Source organism: Mirounga leonina, unplaced genomic scaffold, assembly GCF_011800145.1.
Source record: "Mirounga leonina isolate KUSES-001 unplaced genomic scaffold, KU_Mleo_1.0 Mir_174, whole genome shotgun sequence".
Taxonomy (NCBI): Eukaryota; Metazoa; Chordata; class Mammalia; order Carnivora; family Phocidae; genus Mirounga; species Mirounga leonina.
Window position 1 is genome coordinate 54,448,632 of NW_023270451.1, and position 18,194 is coordinate 54,466,825.

Below are 18,194 nucleotides of genomic sequence, written 5' to 3' on the forward strand. Positions count from 1 at the left end.
TGTATCAGTGATTCCTTTAATCTCTGGAGCATGAGTAGATTATACATGATATAAGTGTGTGTGTGTGTGTGTGTGCATGCGTGTGTGTAAAATATAATTTAAAAGAGAAAGTGAGAAAATTTATGTCCGGTAGGGCAAGTCTTCCACTTGTTACTTTCTAAAATTATTTTGGCTTTTCTTGATCTTTTATTTGTTTAAGTGACTATTAGTGTGATCTGGTCAAATTCTGTGAGAAGTCCTGTGGGATTTGCACTGATCATACATATTCATTTGGAGAGAACTGACCTTTCCTACATGTGTTGATTTTGTATCCAGCCACCTTTCTGATTCTAATTCCAATAGTTTGTCTATAGGGTCTCTTGGATTTCTATGTGGAAATCCTATTTTCTCCAAAAGGTGACAGCTGTGTCTCTCCACGTTCTATTTTTAAACTTCATACAACATTTTTTAGTATTCTTGCAAAAATTATGACTTTCAGTATACCTTGAACAGTACAGGGAATAATGGCAATTGTTCTTTTGGTTTTTACTTCAATGAAAATGTTTCCAAAGCTTCATCCTTTGCTGTTGGTTTTTGATAGACTACATAGAATCAAAGATATTCCAGAGCAGTGATTCTTAACCTGGATCCACTTTGGATTGCCCTAGGGAGCTGTATAAAAATATTAATGCCTGGTTCCTATGCCCAGAAATTCTGATCTAATTGGTTTTGGATTCAGCTTGGGCACTGGGACTTTAAAAACTCTCCTGATGCTTCTAATGTGCAAATTTGGCTAAGTTAGGAACTGCTATTCTTGATTAATGCCTACATATATTGGTCAAGAGTCTCTTAGGGATGGGTGACAGAAACACATGGATAAATAGCTTGAGACAAATAAAGAGGAGGAAGTTTATAAGCTTATAAGATCATGGCAGTTGCAGAGCTAGGAATAACTGGATCCAGAGACGAGGCTGTCTGGACCCTTTTTCTCTCCATTGCCTGTCTCTGCTCTCTTTGCGAGGGGCAATTATTCTCTACTACAGCAGTGGGCTGTCTCCAGAGAGTAGTAGAGAGCCCTGAATCCATCTTGTAATAGATCCAGTGACAAGAGCATCTCTTTTCTGCTAACTGTAGCCAGAGAGATCCCCAAGAAAGGCTCTGATTGCTTGACTTGTGTACCTGCCCTTTTCTGAACCAATCCCTACGGCCCACATATGGGCAAGTGATTGCAGGGAAGTCTTGTTGGGGAAACTGAGACAGTAATTTATTTAACATTTAGATTTTGGTTAACTTTAACTTTCTTGAATACAGCCATAAATCTGACAGTAAAGAAAAGTCTCTAAGAAGGATGAAAACAGAATTCACAGGAGAGTTGTGAAGCCATTCTTAAGTGTTGTGTTAAATTATGTTACTCATTTAATAAAATTGGTAATTTGGTTTTCCCTGGCAAGTTGCCTAGGTTTTAGAAAAAAAGACACTAGGATCAAGGAGGGATTACTGCTGAAGCTGATATACTGAAAGTGGTCATTTGTAACAAAGGAGAAGAGAGGTAAATCATCCGATAAAAGCTCAACAACCTACCTGGCTTGTTTAGTTACAGGGGTAAACAGTACTTGAGGGAACTCCCAGCAAGAAATAGCTATAAGAGACAATTATCAAAAGTATTAAGGAGGGCACGTATTGGAAGGAGCACTGGGTGTTATATGCAAACAATGAATCATGGATCACTACATCAAAAACTAATGATGTACTGTATGGTGACTAACATAACATAATAAAAAAAATGTTGAAAGGGAAAGCATAGGAAGGGGAATAGGAAAGTTTTGGAATCAGACAAAACTAGTTATAAATTTTAGCTAAAATAGATACTTGATTTTGGACAAGTTAATCTTCCTAAATCTTAGTGTCTTTATCTGTAGAATGGAGATAACAATACCTAGTGTATAGGATCATTGAGGAAGTTAAGTATTATACATAGGGCACATAAAGCAATAAATGCACAGTAATGCCCAATAAGTATACGATAAATATTACTTCTCATCCTTTCCATCTTTTACCATAATAAATAATGATCATAACAATGACCTTGACTTTACAAGCAAGATTGTATTTTGTACAGTATACTGTGTATTAGGACGGTAGGAAAATTTTAGTGAGATTTATATAACAAATGGCTAAAATTAAAGGCTTAGTTCCTATAGTAGTAAACTTTATCTAGAAAATTGATTTATTCAAAAAAGGCATTGCACTATTACTATGATGTAGAAGAATTTGAGAGTGCCAACTTTCTACTTCCAACATGTAACTATAATCTTGAATTTATTTGTTAATAGGCATGTTGTTTTGTCAACCTTGCCTGATTCCATGATTTCTAAAACTTTTCCCACTGACATGAAGCTGTCTTGGGCCAGCTGCTGAAGAGTGGGATGAACTGTTTTCTGCTTTGTAGAAGCCATGGAACTCCTGGCTGACCTGAGCTAGGAGTGCAGATGAGGACTTTTCTGTCCTGGACCATCGCCATCAGGGAGGCTTCCAGGAAGGCTGGTGGGTGGTTTCAGGTGTACCCAGAGGTTGATCTTGGATACTTGGGCCTGAGGTCCTAGAGAAGACCTCAAATCTGTGCATTTCCAGACAGAACTTCTGTTGGATTTATCAGATGGGGAAGGAACATCTGATCAGGCCCGTCTCCCTCAAAGGCTCCCCTCTCTTTACTTTGTGTCACTCTCCCCTCCTGTTTTCCCTACAAGTTCTCTGGTCTTCGTTCTCACCCTTTTCTACATTCTACATGTTTCTCTTGGTTCTTTCATTGTCACCTACTCTGATGATGTCACCCACCATTTAAGTGTGGCCACTCTTAAATTTATATTTCTAGACCTCAACCCCTCTCCTGACCAGTTTTTTTTTTTTAAGATTTATTTATTTATTTTAGAGAGAGAGAGAGCACAAGTGTGAGCCGGTGGGACAGAGGGAGAGGGAGAGAGAATCTCAAGCAGACTCCAGGCTGAGTGTGGAGCCCTACGTGGGGCTCAAATACACAACCATGAGATCATGACCTGAGCTGAAACCAAGAGCCGGTCACTCAAATAACTGCACCCTCCAGGCACACTGACCAGTTTTCACATATGCCACACATGCATTTTTCTAGCTGGCTGCTTCCCCAGGCCCTTCTAACTCAGCATATTTTTCATCTTTCTCTCCTCTCCTTTACACCTGTTTTTCCTTTTGTATTTTCAGCCCAGTGAAAGACATGTCTCTTTACCAGGCATGCAATTCACAAACCTGGGGGCCATCCCTATCTCACTGTTCCCATCCAATATTACTATTACTACTACTACTACTAGCTGCTATTAATAACAACAACAACAACAATAATAACAGAAGCTGTGATTTCTGTGAGTCTTACTAAGCCAGAATTATTAGTAATAAAGAGACAGCATTCACTGGTCTCTGAGTCCTGCTTTTAATCTCTCTATTTTAACTGTCAGTCAGTTCTCAGGCCTCACTGATTTTACCTGGTTGTTATATTTTAGATCTTTCTTCTTGATGTGTAACATATTTGGCCTGTTCTTTCTATCCCACTCTGCATGTCTTAATCCAATCTTCCAAATGGCCTCTCTGCTCCATCTTGCCTTCTTTCAATCCTCAACGCACTGCAGTGAGATCTGAACCCCTTTCTGAGACTGACCACAAACCGAATAAGCCATTGGCATTTACCCCTCTGTGTTACACTACCCCTTTATACCACCCCCAGAACAAATGTCTCCTCTTTTCTCTTAGAGCCTGAGTGTGATAAACATTTTAAGCAACTGAAACAGTAGCTAATCAGGTGTTCTTTCAGTGCTTAGTCTCAACATATTTAGTATTCACAGAAGATTCATTTCAGCTTTCCTCATCACCTTGCTGCGTGCCTCCCAGCTACAGCTCTCATTGATGGAGATGAGTGCTGCAGGGCAAGGGAATTAGATGAAAAATGTTCTCATAATCTCTATCAACACAGGGGGTGAGATACTCTGTGAACATGGGAGGTAGGACTTGCTGGAGAGCCACAGGAGAGCTTTGGGAGAACTGGTGCCAATATCGGTAGGCTGATTTTCAAGTAGAGAAGAATGCTACACACTAAAATCTTCCCTTGGAGCTATTGTGGTTAATTAAGAACAGGTTAAGGGTCATAAGATCCTCCGTAACCAATAATAAACTATGCTGGTTGGCAAATCAAGGTACACAATAGGCTCCTTTCTTTGAAAAAATTAAGATGAATAAACAGGAAAGTTTGTTAGAATTTGTAAACTTGCTACAATGTGAAACGAGATAAAACCCATTGTAGGTTACAAATTATTTTCTAGAGGATTTATGGAATACATAGGATTTTAGAAACCAAACTTTTTGAGTAATACACAAATATAGGATACAAAATTCAAAAAGTGAAAAAAGGACAGACTTTAAAAATAAAATTCCCTCCTCAGAGGTAAAGCTGTTAACAGTTTTTTTTTGTGTGTGTGTGTTTCCAGAGATATTTTATCATAGAACACATTTTGAGTAAAAATTTTATCAAAATAAGCATCTCCGTCTCCCCAGTACCAAATGTATTGCCCTGCTATATAGTAGGCGTTCTTTAAATACTGATTAAAGGAATCTGTTTCTGAAGAATGTTTCAGCAGATTTTATGAAAATATTTTCTAAGTTAAAATTACCTTTGGCTTGCCACATAAAAACAGAAACAACATGAAATTAAGCAATGATGTAAAAAATGGGGATGAGAGGTGTATCTCATCTGAATTGCTTTGTTGCAAGACCACAGCTAACATCATAGTCAATAGTGAAAGGTTGAAAGCTTTCCTGCTAAGGTCAGGAACAGAACAAGGATGTCTAATGTCACTATTTCCATTCAACATAGTACTGGAAGTTCTAGCCAGAGCAGTTAGGCAAGAAAAAAAAGAAAGCATCCAAATCAGATAGGAAAAAGTAGATTGTCTTGTTCTGCCGATGATAGGACTTTATATAGAGAAAATCCTAAAGACTCCACCAAAACACTGTTAGAACTAATAAATGAATTCGGTAAAGTTGCAGGATACAAAATCAACATATAAAAATCAGTTGTGTTTCTATATATTAACAATTATCTCAAAAAGAAATAAAACAATCCAATTTATAATAGCAACAAAAATAATAAAATATGTAGGAATACATTTAGCCAAAGAGGTGAAAGATCTGTATATTGAGGGGTGCCTGGGTGGCTCAGTCATTAGGCCTCTGCCTTCGGCTCAGGTCATTATCTCAGGGTCCTGGGATCAAGGCCCACATCGGGCTCTTTGCTCTGCAGGAGGCTTGTTTCTCCCTCTCCCACTCCCCCTGCTTGTGTTCCTGCTCTCGGTATCTCTCTCTCTCTGTCAAATAAATAAATAAAATCTTAAAAAAAATCTGTATATTGAAAATTATAAGACACTGATGAAAGAAATTGAAGAAAACAAGTAAATGGAAAGATAGCCTATGTTCTTGATTTGGAAGAATTAATATCGTTAAAATGTCCATACTACCTAAAGCCATCTATAGATGCAATGCAATCTCTATCAAAATTCCAGTGACATTTTTCACAGAAATAGAAAAGGCAATCCTTAAATTTGTATGGAACCACAAAAGACTCCAAATAGCCAAAGCAATCCTGAGAAAGAACAAAGTGGGAGGCATCACACTTCTTGATTTCAGACATTATTACAGTCATAGGAATCAAAACAGCATGGTATTGTCATCTGTCATAAAAACAAACACATAGACCCAGAAATAAACTCTACATATATGGTCAACTAATATTTGACAAGGAAGCCAAGAATACTCAGTGGGGAAAGGAATCTCTTTAATAGTGCTGGGAAAACTTGATATTCACATGCCAAAGAATGAAACTGGACCCCCATCTTTTACCACTCTCCCAAATTCACTCAAAATGGATTAAAATCCTAAATGTAAGATTCAAAACAGTAAAACTACTGGAAGAAAAGCATAAGGAAAAACTTCCTTGTCATTGGTTTTGGCAATGATTATTGGGTGTGAACAAAGTATAAGCAGCAAAGGCAAAAATAAATAAGTACTATATCAAACTAAAAGCTTTTTCATAGCAAAGGAAATACTCAGATAAATGAAAAGGCAACCCATAGAATGGGAGAAAACATTTGCACACCATCTATCTGATCAGGGGTTAATATCCAAAATATGTAAACAACCACTACAACTCAATAGCAACAGTACAAAAACAATCTGTTTAAAAAATGAACAGAAGAACTGAAAAGACATTATTCCAAAGAAGACATACAGATGGCCAACAGGTACATGAAAAGATGCCCAATCTCACTAATCATTAGGAAAATGCAAATCTAAACCCCCAGGAGATATCAACTCCCACCTGTTAGAATGGCTATCATCAAAAAGACAAGAGATGTCAAGTTTTGGTGAGGGTGTAGAGAAAAGTTTACTCTCATGCACTGTTGGTGGGAATGTAAACTGATACAGCCACTGTGGAAAACAGCATGAAGGTTCTGCAAAAAAATAAAAATAGAACTACCCTATGATCCAGCAATTCCACTTCTGAGTGTATATCTGAAGGAAATAAAATCAATATCCTGAAGAGATAAATGCATCCTCATGTTCACTGCAGCATTATTTACAATAGCCAAGACATGGAACCGTCCTAAGTGTCCACTGATGGATGAAAAGATAAAGAAAATGCTACACACACACACACACACACACACACACACACTAACATTATTCAGCCATGAGAGGAAGGGAATCCTTCCTTGTCAGTCAAAGAAAGACAACTACTATATGGTATCACTTACGTGTGGAATTTAAAAAAGCCAAACTCATAGAAATAGTAGAATGGTGGTTGGGAGAGGTTTAGGCAGGTGGGAGGAAGGGGGAGATGCTGGTCAAACGGTATAAACTTCCAGCTATAAGATGAATAGGTTTTGAGGATCTAATATACAGCATGGTGACTATAATTAGATACCATATTATATACTTGAAAGTTAGGAGAGTACATCTTAAATGTTATCACTATAAAAAAAGGATCATTATGTGAGATGATGGATGTGTTAACTAACCTTATTGTGGTAATTATTTAGCAACATGTATGTGTATCAGATCATTATATTGTACACCTTAAATTTACATATATGTCAGTAATATCTCAATAAAGCTGGAAAAATACCTTTCAGATGAATCAGACTTTAATGTAAAAGATAAAACCATGAAAGTCACAGAAGAAAATATGAAAGGAAACTTCCTGGGGGGTAGGGAGTGTGTCACTGTGTATTCACAGTGTAGTCACTGTAGACTCTTGTACTTTATGAATGTTGTACTAGGTACATATATTACCTAGTCAAATATTTTTTAATAAAATGAAATAATTAAGATATTGTCTCTGCCTGAATATTTGAGTCTAATTTGTACCCCAAAAGCTGAGTATTAACTCATTTCTTTCAAGCTTCACTTCTGCTGTGACAACACAAACCTGAAGGCAGTTTGTTCTTTGATCTCGCTGCTGCTCTCTGAATGGGGAAATGGGAGAGAGATTGTAGGGCAAGACAAAATACTGGAAGTGAGAAATAAAACATCAGATAATATTTCAAAATATTTGGACTCCCCTCTCTCCTCACTATCTCATCTCTCAGTGAGGATAATTTCTATGCTTTAAAATCTAGTATTTCAAGAGAATGACTACAATTTTGGGGTTTCCTGATCAGTGAGTAATTTATAAATTACTGATCTGGGTAATTTACAAATATAAGAACCTTGGTAGAAACTCGTTTGTTTTGTTTATTTCGTTCTTCCCATTTCAGACTGTAGCTGACTAAAACTGTTATCACAGTGCATGCATCATTAACACAAGTAGATAATACTCAACAGTTTAAACTCTGAAAAAGTTGATAGAACTTAGAGCAGAAGGGATCTCCAGTTTTTATTCTAGATTGGTTAATTATTACCTTACATTTTTAAGGAGTTTGCTCTTGTTAATAACACAGAGGTGAAGTGGTCCCACAAATTCCAAGCAGATAATTACAGGTTATGGAAAATGTCCAAAGCAGAGGAAAGCCAGAAGAGAGTTTAATTACTGATGAACCAGGAGTAAGAATTACAAGTTTTTCTAATGCCCAGAAGAGCAACAGAGAAAAACTGCCAAACACTGCTGAGAGAAATTTTAGAATTTAGGATTTAAATAAATGGAGAGAGATGGCGTGTTCATGGATTGGAAAATGCAGCATAATTAAGATGTCAATGAACCCCAAGCTGATTTATAGATTTAGTAAAATCCCAGTAAAATATCTGAGTGGGCAATTTAAAAATTAGAAATTGACAAGCTGATCCTAAAATTTATATGGACATGTAACAACTTAAAAGAGCCAAAACAATTTTGAGGAAGCAAAACTGGATAGCTTTTGAGTGAGAAAAAGAACAGAGTTAGAGAACTCATTATAACTGATTTCAAAATTTATTATAAAATATTTATAAAATAAATAATAATTTATTATAATTAAGATAGTGTAATGGATATAAGGATAGACTTATAAACCAGAGTCCAGAAATGGCTCTATTCATATATGGTCAAGTGATTTTTGACAAATGTGCTAATATAATTCAATGGAGGGAATAAAAGATGTTTTTTCAACAAATGCTGAAGCTTTTGGATATCCATATGCAAAAATAGTAACTTCCATCCTTACCTCACACCATATAAAATTTTAACAAAAGTTAGATGATAGGCCTAAGTGTAAGAACAAAAACTATAAAACTTCGATAACATAGGAAATACGTATAATCTTTCCCCATTAGTCAAAGATTGCTAAGGCAAGATGCAAAAAGCATGAAGAAAAAAATTGATAAATTGGAATTCATTACAATTAAACATACACCTATTAGATAAGTTATTTTCTCTCCTATTCCTGGCTATGGTAACAGTGGAGCTGCAAACTGTATTTCTTTGCCAGTTAATGTAATGCTAGGCTTTGTCAGTAGAGGGCACTAGAGCAACATTGCAAGATGATAGTGATAGGCATTTTGTGGTGATGCACTAATATGGTAGCCACATGTAGTTATTTAAATTAAGATTAATTAATTACTTGCCACATGTAGTTATTTAAGATTAATTAAAATTAAATAAAGTTACTAATTCTGTTAACTCAGTCTCTAAGCCACATTTTAATGGCTTCCATATTGGTCAGGACAGATACAGAACATTTCTATCATGGCCAAAAGTTCTACTGGACAGCACTGCTCTATAGTCCTGATTCTGTTGAAGGGTACAGAAGCTGTATACATTTGTCAAAAGTCATCAAATTGTATACCCAAAGTTAGTGGATTTTGTTACATGTAAATTACACTTCAATAAAAATTTAGCAAAGTGCTATTACTTTTTGATTAAAAAGGTGTTAATGAACTAGTCTAGGGTTTTCGTGATTTTTATCACTGAAATTGCACCATTAAATAAAAGAAAAATATTGTGAACATCAATATTGCCCTGCCCCCTCATTTTTTTTTTTTCTTTTTGAGCCAGGGGCAAGCCATGCTTTAGTGTTTATAGTCTTGTGTGTAACATTAATATGAATTTCCATTTTTTTAAACCAGGTTTTTTACCACCTATTTAGCTTTAGAAAATTAAAAATGCATCCTTTGAAGATTTAAACGATTTTGTGGCCATTTTTAAAATGCTATTCATGAAGCTTAATATCCTAAGAGAACTGCCAAGCATTTAAAAGCATTTTCTAAGGTGGTTTAAACAGTTATTAAAAATTATCTTGAATCATTCTGTTGTGCGCCTGAAACTAATATAATGCTATATGTCAATTACGCCTAAATAATATGTATATTTAAAAAGTTATTAGATGCATGAAATAAAATCTTCCTATCTAGTTCAACTCTCAGATGTTAGACGATTGCCTTTGCTAGAAAAATGAATAGCTTTTGAGTGAGAAAAACCTTGGAAATTACACCATGGTGGGAGAGTAGGGGGGCATGTAGAGACCATGCCTATTTTGTTCAAGAGTTGCCTTCTTGAGCCCCTGAATAGTACTTCATACTCAGTAAATTTTGGTTGAATAACTGAGTGAATGAATGGATTCAGGTATCGGAGGAAGTCTGTAATTGGTTTTGGGTTTTGAAACATGGTATAAATCACCAGTAAAGAACGGAAGAGAACTGGAGAAATACATAGCTGTAATTTATTTTTTACTGAGACATCTCTCCAAATTTTTTTTTTTTTTGACTGAGCACCCGGGCCAATTTCTTAATTTCAAACTGAATTTACTTACATATTCTAGGCATTTTAAATTAGCAAATATTGAGCTTTTGTGTGCCATTTGGTTTAAGCATTTGAAACAGATGATTTGAACCACAACCCTGGGGACTTATATCCAGCTACCTCCAAACTGCTCCCCCTTGATGTCCTCCAGACACTGCAACATCAATGTGCTTAAATCCAAATGCTTCATCTGTCCCTAACTCTCCTCTCATGGTCTGCTTTTTGCATCTTAGTAACAAGAACAATCTTAGCCACTTACCCCAGCCAGAAACCAGGGAATTGCTAGATTCTTCTCCTCTTTCTTTCCCACCTTCTACAGGCAATCAGTTGCCTAACCTTTGGGAATTGCAAAAGCATTTTACACTGAACTACCTCTAGTCGTGTTCAGGAGTATCACAGGGTTGGGGGGTGGGTGGGTATGAAGGCTGGAAGAACAGACTGGAAACTTGGTAGGTAGGGAAGTATTGGTTCCTTTGGGGCATATTCTCAGAAAGTGACCCCAATTTTTTCACAATAATTGTTATGATTAGGATAAAGATTCTTAAAGGAAACAACATGAAGTTGAGACTCTGATATTATAGAGAAAGTAGTTGGAGCAATGGTACCGTTTTTATTTATTTTTCCTAAGCAGCTAAGTGTCGACAGAGACACAGATGCATTCTCTGTTAGAATTCTTTGTCTCTACTCCTACTTTTTATTTCATTTCTTTTCCCATATTGATGACACAGTCATCAACTAAAATGTTTATTCTCTACTTAAAAACTTTTACCACTTGACATCCAGTAGAATGGCTAGAATCTCCCCAAAATACTGATAATAAAAGGTGCTGATGAAGATGTGAAAAAGTTGAAACCCTCATACACTCTCAGTTATAAAATGATGTGTCCACTTTGGAAAATATTCTAGCAGCTCCTTGAATGATTAAAAATAGAGTTACCATATGATCCAGCAATTCCATGCCTAGGTGTATGCTCAAGAGAAATGAAAACGTATGTCCACAAAGACACTTGTACGGAAATGTTTACGGCAGCATTATTCAGAATAGCCAAACGGTGGAAACAACCCAAATGCCCATGAAGGGATGAATAAATAAACAGAATGTGGTATATCCACACAGTAGAATATTATTTGGGCATAAAAATTAATGAGATACTGATATGTGCTACAACATGGATGAACCTTGAAAACATACTAAATCAAAGAAACCAGTCCCAAATGACCACATATGATATGATTCCATTTCCTGTAAAGTTTCCAGAATAGGCAAATGTATAGAGAAAGAAAGTAGACTAACAATTGCTTAGGGCTTTTGGAGGACATAGGGTTATGGGGGTTGATGGCTACAGAGTATAGAATTTCTGAGGTGATGAAAATGTTCTAAAATTGTGGTGAAAGTTGCAAATACCTATAATATACTAAAACCAATGAACTGTACACTTCAAATGGGTGAATCATACTGAATTTGAATTATATATCAATAAAGCTGTTAAAACAAAAATTAAAAAAAAAAACCAAAACCCTTTACTGTTCTACACAATAAAGCCCAAGCAAATTGCACCCCATTCTGCACTTTCTACAGTTCTGGCTTCATCACTGGCTCCACAAACTATGTAATTATTCCTGACTCGATGTTTCATCCACATACTGTCCTTGGATATTCCAGACTGCTCTAGGGGTCCAGGTAACTCTTGCTCATGCTGCTTCCTTTGCTTGGAATGTCTTTCCCCATGGTGACTTCCTTTCAAGATCTGTCAGGCAAACACTTCCAAGTCTATTCATTGGTCACCTCCATTTTGAAACCCTTACTCAAACTCCCTAGGCTGAATTGGCCACTCCCTCTTTTGTACTCTGGTTCTACACCTTGTATGGACTTTTCATCATAGCATCTCTGGTGCTTGTATGCTGGCATGTTTCTTCCTCCCTTTTTAGGCTGTGAGCTTTTCAGTGGCAAGGATGTCACTGTTCTTTTTCTCCTCCCTCCTTGACTTAGTGGAGTTGCACACGCCGGCTAGCCCTTACCTACCACATACTGAAATCAGGGCTTAGGACAGAGACCAGACAATCCTATCTTGGTTTTACTCACATCCTGCCCCTACTGCTTTGTGGTCCTATGCCCTGTGATGGCTGGAGAGCCTCTTTCCAGATTATCTGTCCAAATACTGAACCTGAATCTTGAACTCTGACCCACACCACCAAACTTTTGACTATGCTGTGCATACTGCCTGGCCCCTGGTGGGCTTGTATCTCTGGACATTGCAGCCTCTGTACTGGACTGTGAACCTTGCCAAGTCTCTCCAGTTTAACTAGATAGCTTACATTCTCAACTCTGCTTCATTCTGAGATTGATGGAATCAAGAACTCTAAACCTGTGCCATGCCCGATCTGTCCCAACCCAGCTCCTGGTTCTGCTTTTCCTGATCAGCCTTATCCCATGTTAGCTATGTCTTGGCATGTTTTCCTCCAATCCTAACACCACCCTCTCCTATCAGCAGTTTTCTCTGACCCTTTCTCTTTCTCTGCATGCCCAAAACTTCCCATGCATACGTCAGTTGTATATGGTTGCACCTAACAGACTACCCTGCAATCATTTCTCTCTGAATGTCTTCTTTTCCACTAGACCTCCAGGCTAGAGCTGGTCTACACTTTTTTTCTATTTTGACCTATGAAGACGAATTTTGTTTGCTAACACATTCCCATGGATTTATCCACATGAGGGGCCACAGCAAAGACAAGGTAGGATGTGGATTATCTGCAGTTTGTGAATCATAACTCTACCCCTTTTATTCCTACTCAGGAATGCATATTATGATGCCAGTAAATGAGTACTAATTTATTATAAGGACAACTGAATCCATTCTAATTTTTTGAAGTAACTATTTCACCAACTTCAGCACTTTGTTATTAGAACACATTACTTGTGCTAGCCCTCCAAGGGGGTTGCACTACACCAGTGTGTTCCAAGGGCCTCTATTTAGGATCTTGAATCCTTGAGAGCAGGAACTTTGTAACATCTGTGTCTGTAAATCCAGCATCTAGCACACTTTCTGACAATAGCAAGTGCTCAGTGTATGTTTAATTGGTGACTGATGAACTATAAGATGAAATTAATTTAATTTATATTTATTATTTTTAAGATAAAATTAATTTAAAAAATTCCCTGTGTTTTCATAAAAACAAACAGGAGACTGAAGCGGACCATCTCCAGATATTTCCAACTGTCTAAAGGCAGCTCCTAAGGCCACAGTTCTTTAGAATTGGGTATTCTTTCACAGTCTGGCCATGATAGAGATTGCTGTTCAGAAAAAATAATACACAAAGTTGGTCCACTCTCCTGGATTGTTACTTTTACACACTGGTGAGTTGTTTCTAGTCTGTTATTGTGGATATCTTTTGAGTATTCACATGAAACCCATTAGGTGAATCCATAAATCTATACCATAGTCTTTTAGTCAAATGCTCACAAAACAGTACTTTTAGGGCATTATTACTCCATGGATCCCACAGTTGTAAGTAGCACAGTGGAAATAGTTTCTTTCTTAGAGAACATGATTCTGATACAGTGCTCACTATCTAATGTGTGACTTTAGCCTAGTCAACTCTACTTTGCTGAGCCTTTAAAATGGGAATGAATGAATAATTTCTAATCTCCTCATTGGCTCTACGATTCTTTTTTAAAAAAATTCTTGATTCTAACAAATACCAGAAAAATTTAGAAAGGATGTGGACAGATTGTCTTCTTATAAAATGAAAATAGGGTATTGTAAAGGTTGGTCAAAATCTTTATGTGCCCTTCCAAGGAGGAAAGCTTGGTGCCTCAGTCCCCATGTCATAGGAGATACTGAGCTTCTTTTTCAATTCCTATACAAAATGGGTACCTAGCCTGAGGAGGAGAAACAAGGATTCCAGGTTTGCTGAATGGCTGGTACATACGGATTGTGTCTTGGGGTAGTTCTATCACTAGATCCAGACAGGGTACTGCAGGGCAGTACAGTAGGGTTTGGATTAGATGATAGTTTAGACAGAGCAGTCCTTCTTTTAGCATTTGGAATCCATGAGCCTGCAGGTATCCTCACCAGTCTGTGTGATCTGTAAGAGGCAAACTGCCTAACTTGCAAGAATGATATGATGGGATCCAGAGCCCAATGGAAAGATTAGCTTCTGCAGAGCAGAATGATACATTTTCCATTGTAATGGGAGGAAAGATGGAGAAACAGGTATTGACACAGGTAGGGTTTATATATGGAAGGGAGGATGTGCAGGAGTTCCTACCTAATGATGTCTATTTTTAGAAAGTAGAAGTCAGGATCATCAGCAGAGAGTGAAAAGGAAATGGGTATATAGAAGGTTTTGGTGAGAGGAGGAAGTTTGAAGTAATTGTCTTAGAGAGTGGGAAAGTGAGCTTCCCAGGAAAACATAGTAGCATTCCAGGAAGTGTTATATACCCATTTAAGATTTGTATTTGATGATTTTCTCTAACATCATTCAAGGCACAGGAAAAGTGGATATTCATGTTCAACTGGGGTTTTGTTAGGATAGTACACTTGAAGGAGAGTGTGTCAAGGGATTGATAGTGCTAATGGACCATAGCATCTAAGGTTGGATAAAAGGTAATTGAAGATAGGAGATGGGTATTTCAGCAAAAGATAAAAGGTCACAATTAAAAATTGTAGCAGTGGAAGAGCTTGTTAATAGAATAAGTAAGCTCAACGAGAAAAAGGTAGTGGCCAGAAATAGGATGTTTGAAACTGAGATTATGGAAGAGATAATTCCCACAATATGGTTATGGGAACGGTGGTATGGAAGAAAAAGTCCCTGTAGTAGAGGCAGTTAAGAAATTAATTGAGACACAGAGTTGTATGATGGGTCACCCAGGTGGATGTTATCATCACTAAGAATGATGACAAAAGTAGGGGTGATAAAAAAAGACTCTCACGGGGCGCCTGGGTGGCTCAGTTGGTTAAACGACTGCCTTCGGCTCAGGTCATGATCCTGGAGTTCCGGGATCGAGTCCCACATCGGGCTCCCCGCTCAGCAGGGGGTCTGCTTCTCCCTCTGACCCTCCTCCCTCTCATGCTCTCTGTCTCTCATTCTCTCTCTCTCAAATAAATAAATAAAATCTTAAAAAAAAAAAAAAAGACTCTCATCTAGGATCCAGGATTGAATCTTGTCAAAAACAGAGGGGAACAACTTGGAGTTAAGATGATAGCATTGAGCAGGTAGAGTGGTGAGTATAGCTGGCTGGCATGAGCTTCAAAGCAATAGGAGGAAGGGGAAAATGATTTGAGGTTGCGGTGGAAAGCATGGAGGACAATCTACCTTCTAACTCTTTAATGTGGACCCGTGAGAGAAGAACAGCCTCTACTTGAGAAGATTTCCAGGGAAGCAATGCCCTTAGATGACAGCCTGGTTTCATTTAAGGCAAAGAGTAGATGGGTATGTTCAGAGAAGATATTGAAGGTACAGTGTTCACTGCTTAGGAATTTTAGAAAATTCAAGAGGAGGATGTGGAAGGGAAGGTGGGAGGAGTGCTGGGTCACATCTAAGGATGTGCCCCTGGAGTGGGGAGAAGCAATGACCATGGAAGAGCTTCAGACTTCTGAAAGGGGAGGGATAGAATCACTAATATGAGGTCTCCACCCTGAGAGGGCCAAGAGGGTCTAAAAACACTTATCTTTGTGATGAGATAACTCGGGCGCTTTGCTATTCTAAGCATTAAAATTGTGAAGGCTTTTAGGTAAGAATAGGAGTAAAGCAAGCCTCTGGGGCATGCACTTAATTTCAAGTTATAATTAGGAACTTGTGGGTCAGGTAAAACTTGTTTAATAAATATGCTGGTAGAAACATTTAGAGCTCAGAAAAGAAGGCCTTGGCATTTAGAGACTATCTAATGATGCACATCGACTGGTTGAAAAGTGAAAAATCATGTTTCTGCCCCCATCATAAGTTCTTCCCTTGGCCCAGTTTTTGTGGAGAGAGAATCCATAACTTTCATTAAATTCTCAAAGTGGTCTTTGACCCCAAAGGATTTCCAATCACTAGTCTACATGATCAATCAAATATTGGGCAAGTTTCTTTTTTTCATTAAATGAAATTAGACTGGATTTACGAAGTTTTTTTTTGTCATCACTTGGACACAACCTTAATCTTTAGCTTACATAATTGATTTCTCTGTGAACTCTTGTTAAAATGTAGTGAGAAATACTTACAGAGGAGTAATTTCCCATCATTACTAAGAGAGTTTTTACAGTGGATTGCACGTCATAAATCTGTGAGTAAATAAACAAAGAGAAATGGTAGACAAGGGCATGTTGTCCCTGTGAATATACTTGACTGTGTAATAAAAAAGTCCCTATAAACTACTTGGGATGTACAGTCATGGTTTGAATAGTACTCTACACAAAAACAAACACCTCATTAACAGACTTCATTGGATGGTGATAATTCTGACCTGCAGAATGGAGTAGGGGGATAACTCTGCATTTAAGAAAATGTGTTTGATATGAATATTAATCATGTAAACAAAGAAAATGGGTAGCTTATTTCAATGAAGTCCCTTAGTCCAATAAGCTATTTTCAAAAGCCTATTTATAAACCATGTTTATAGTATTTGAATAGTACCAATGAATATGTAAATGACAAACAATTAATTATTTACTAAAGAACTCATGAACATTTCTTCAGTCCCACAGCCCTGTTTCACTCCCCTGCCAATCAGCAGTGAAATTATAGGTCTGTGTGCTCTGAACCCCAGACTTGCTCTCCTTCCGGGTAGTGTGAATTTATTACATGTAATCCAATTTTAAGTTTTTCCTTCCTTTAAGATCCATAAATATAAAAATAGTTTGGAGTCCTATTGTAAGAGACTGGTTTTTTTTTGTTTTGTTTTGTTTTAAAGATTTTATTTATTTATTTGAGAGAGAGAATGAGAGACAGAGAGCATGAGAGGGAGGAGGGTCAGAGGGAGAAGCAGATTCCCTGCTGAGCAGGGAGCCCGATGCGGGACTCGATCCCGGGACTCCAGGATCATGACCTGAGCCGAAGGCAGTCGCTTAACCAACTGAGCCACTCAGGCGCCCAAGAGACTGTTTTGACACAGATATTCAGGCTTATGAGTTGTGGAAACCAATAGTTTCTTTTGACTTGTGGTAATTTCAGATGATTGAAATGATTAAATGATAGTTGGAGAAGTTGAAGTTTTAAATTCAGGTTTCATTTTCCTATTCTTACAACAGTAGAAAGTAAATCAAATTAATGCTAGGAGTTAAAATAACAAAATTTAAAATCCAAATGTGAAACTACCATCTATAAATTGAGCTAGATTGTGAATCTCAGGATGGCAGGGACCGTATCTGTGTTTTATCCCCAACACCTAGCAGAGGGCCTGGCTCATTGTGAGTGTTCAACAAATATTTTCTTTAATGAGTGGATAAAATATGAGAAATAATTGACATTTTTTTAAAGATTTTATTTATTTATTTGACAGAGATAGTGAGAGCAGGAACACAAGCAGGGGGAGTGGGAGAGGGAGAAGCAGCTTCCCACTGAGCAGGGAGCCCGATGCGGGGCTCGATCCCATGATCCCGGGATCATGACCTGAGCCGAAGGCAGATGCTTAATGACTTAGCCACCCAGGCGCCCCTGACATATTTTTGATGAATAGAAAACATTGACACTTTGGAGAGAGGTTGTATTACGAGTCATTTTCTGTGGCTCAAGTTGATTAAAGATGCATATTTAAATTAACTTGATATATAGAATTAAGAGCTTTTCTATTGGTATACATTTTCTGGCTCAACTGTATATGATCAGCAAACATTTACTTACTTACATATGAATGTAGAACTACCAAACAGTCAAGCAAATCATGGTGTACCAACTAGATTTTATATCCAAAAAATCTTGTAAGATGGAAATAATCTATTACAAG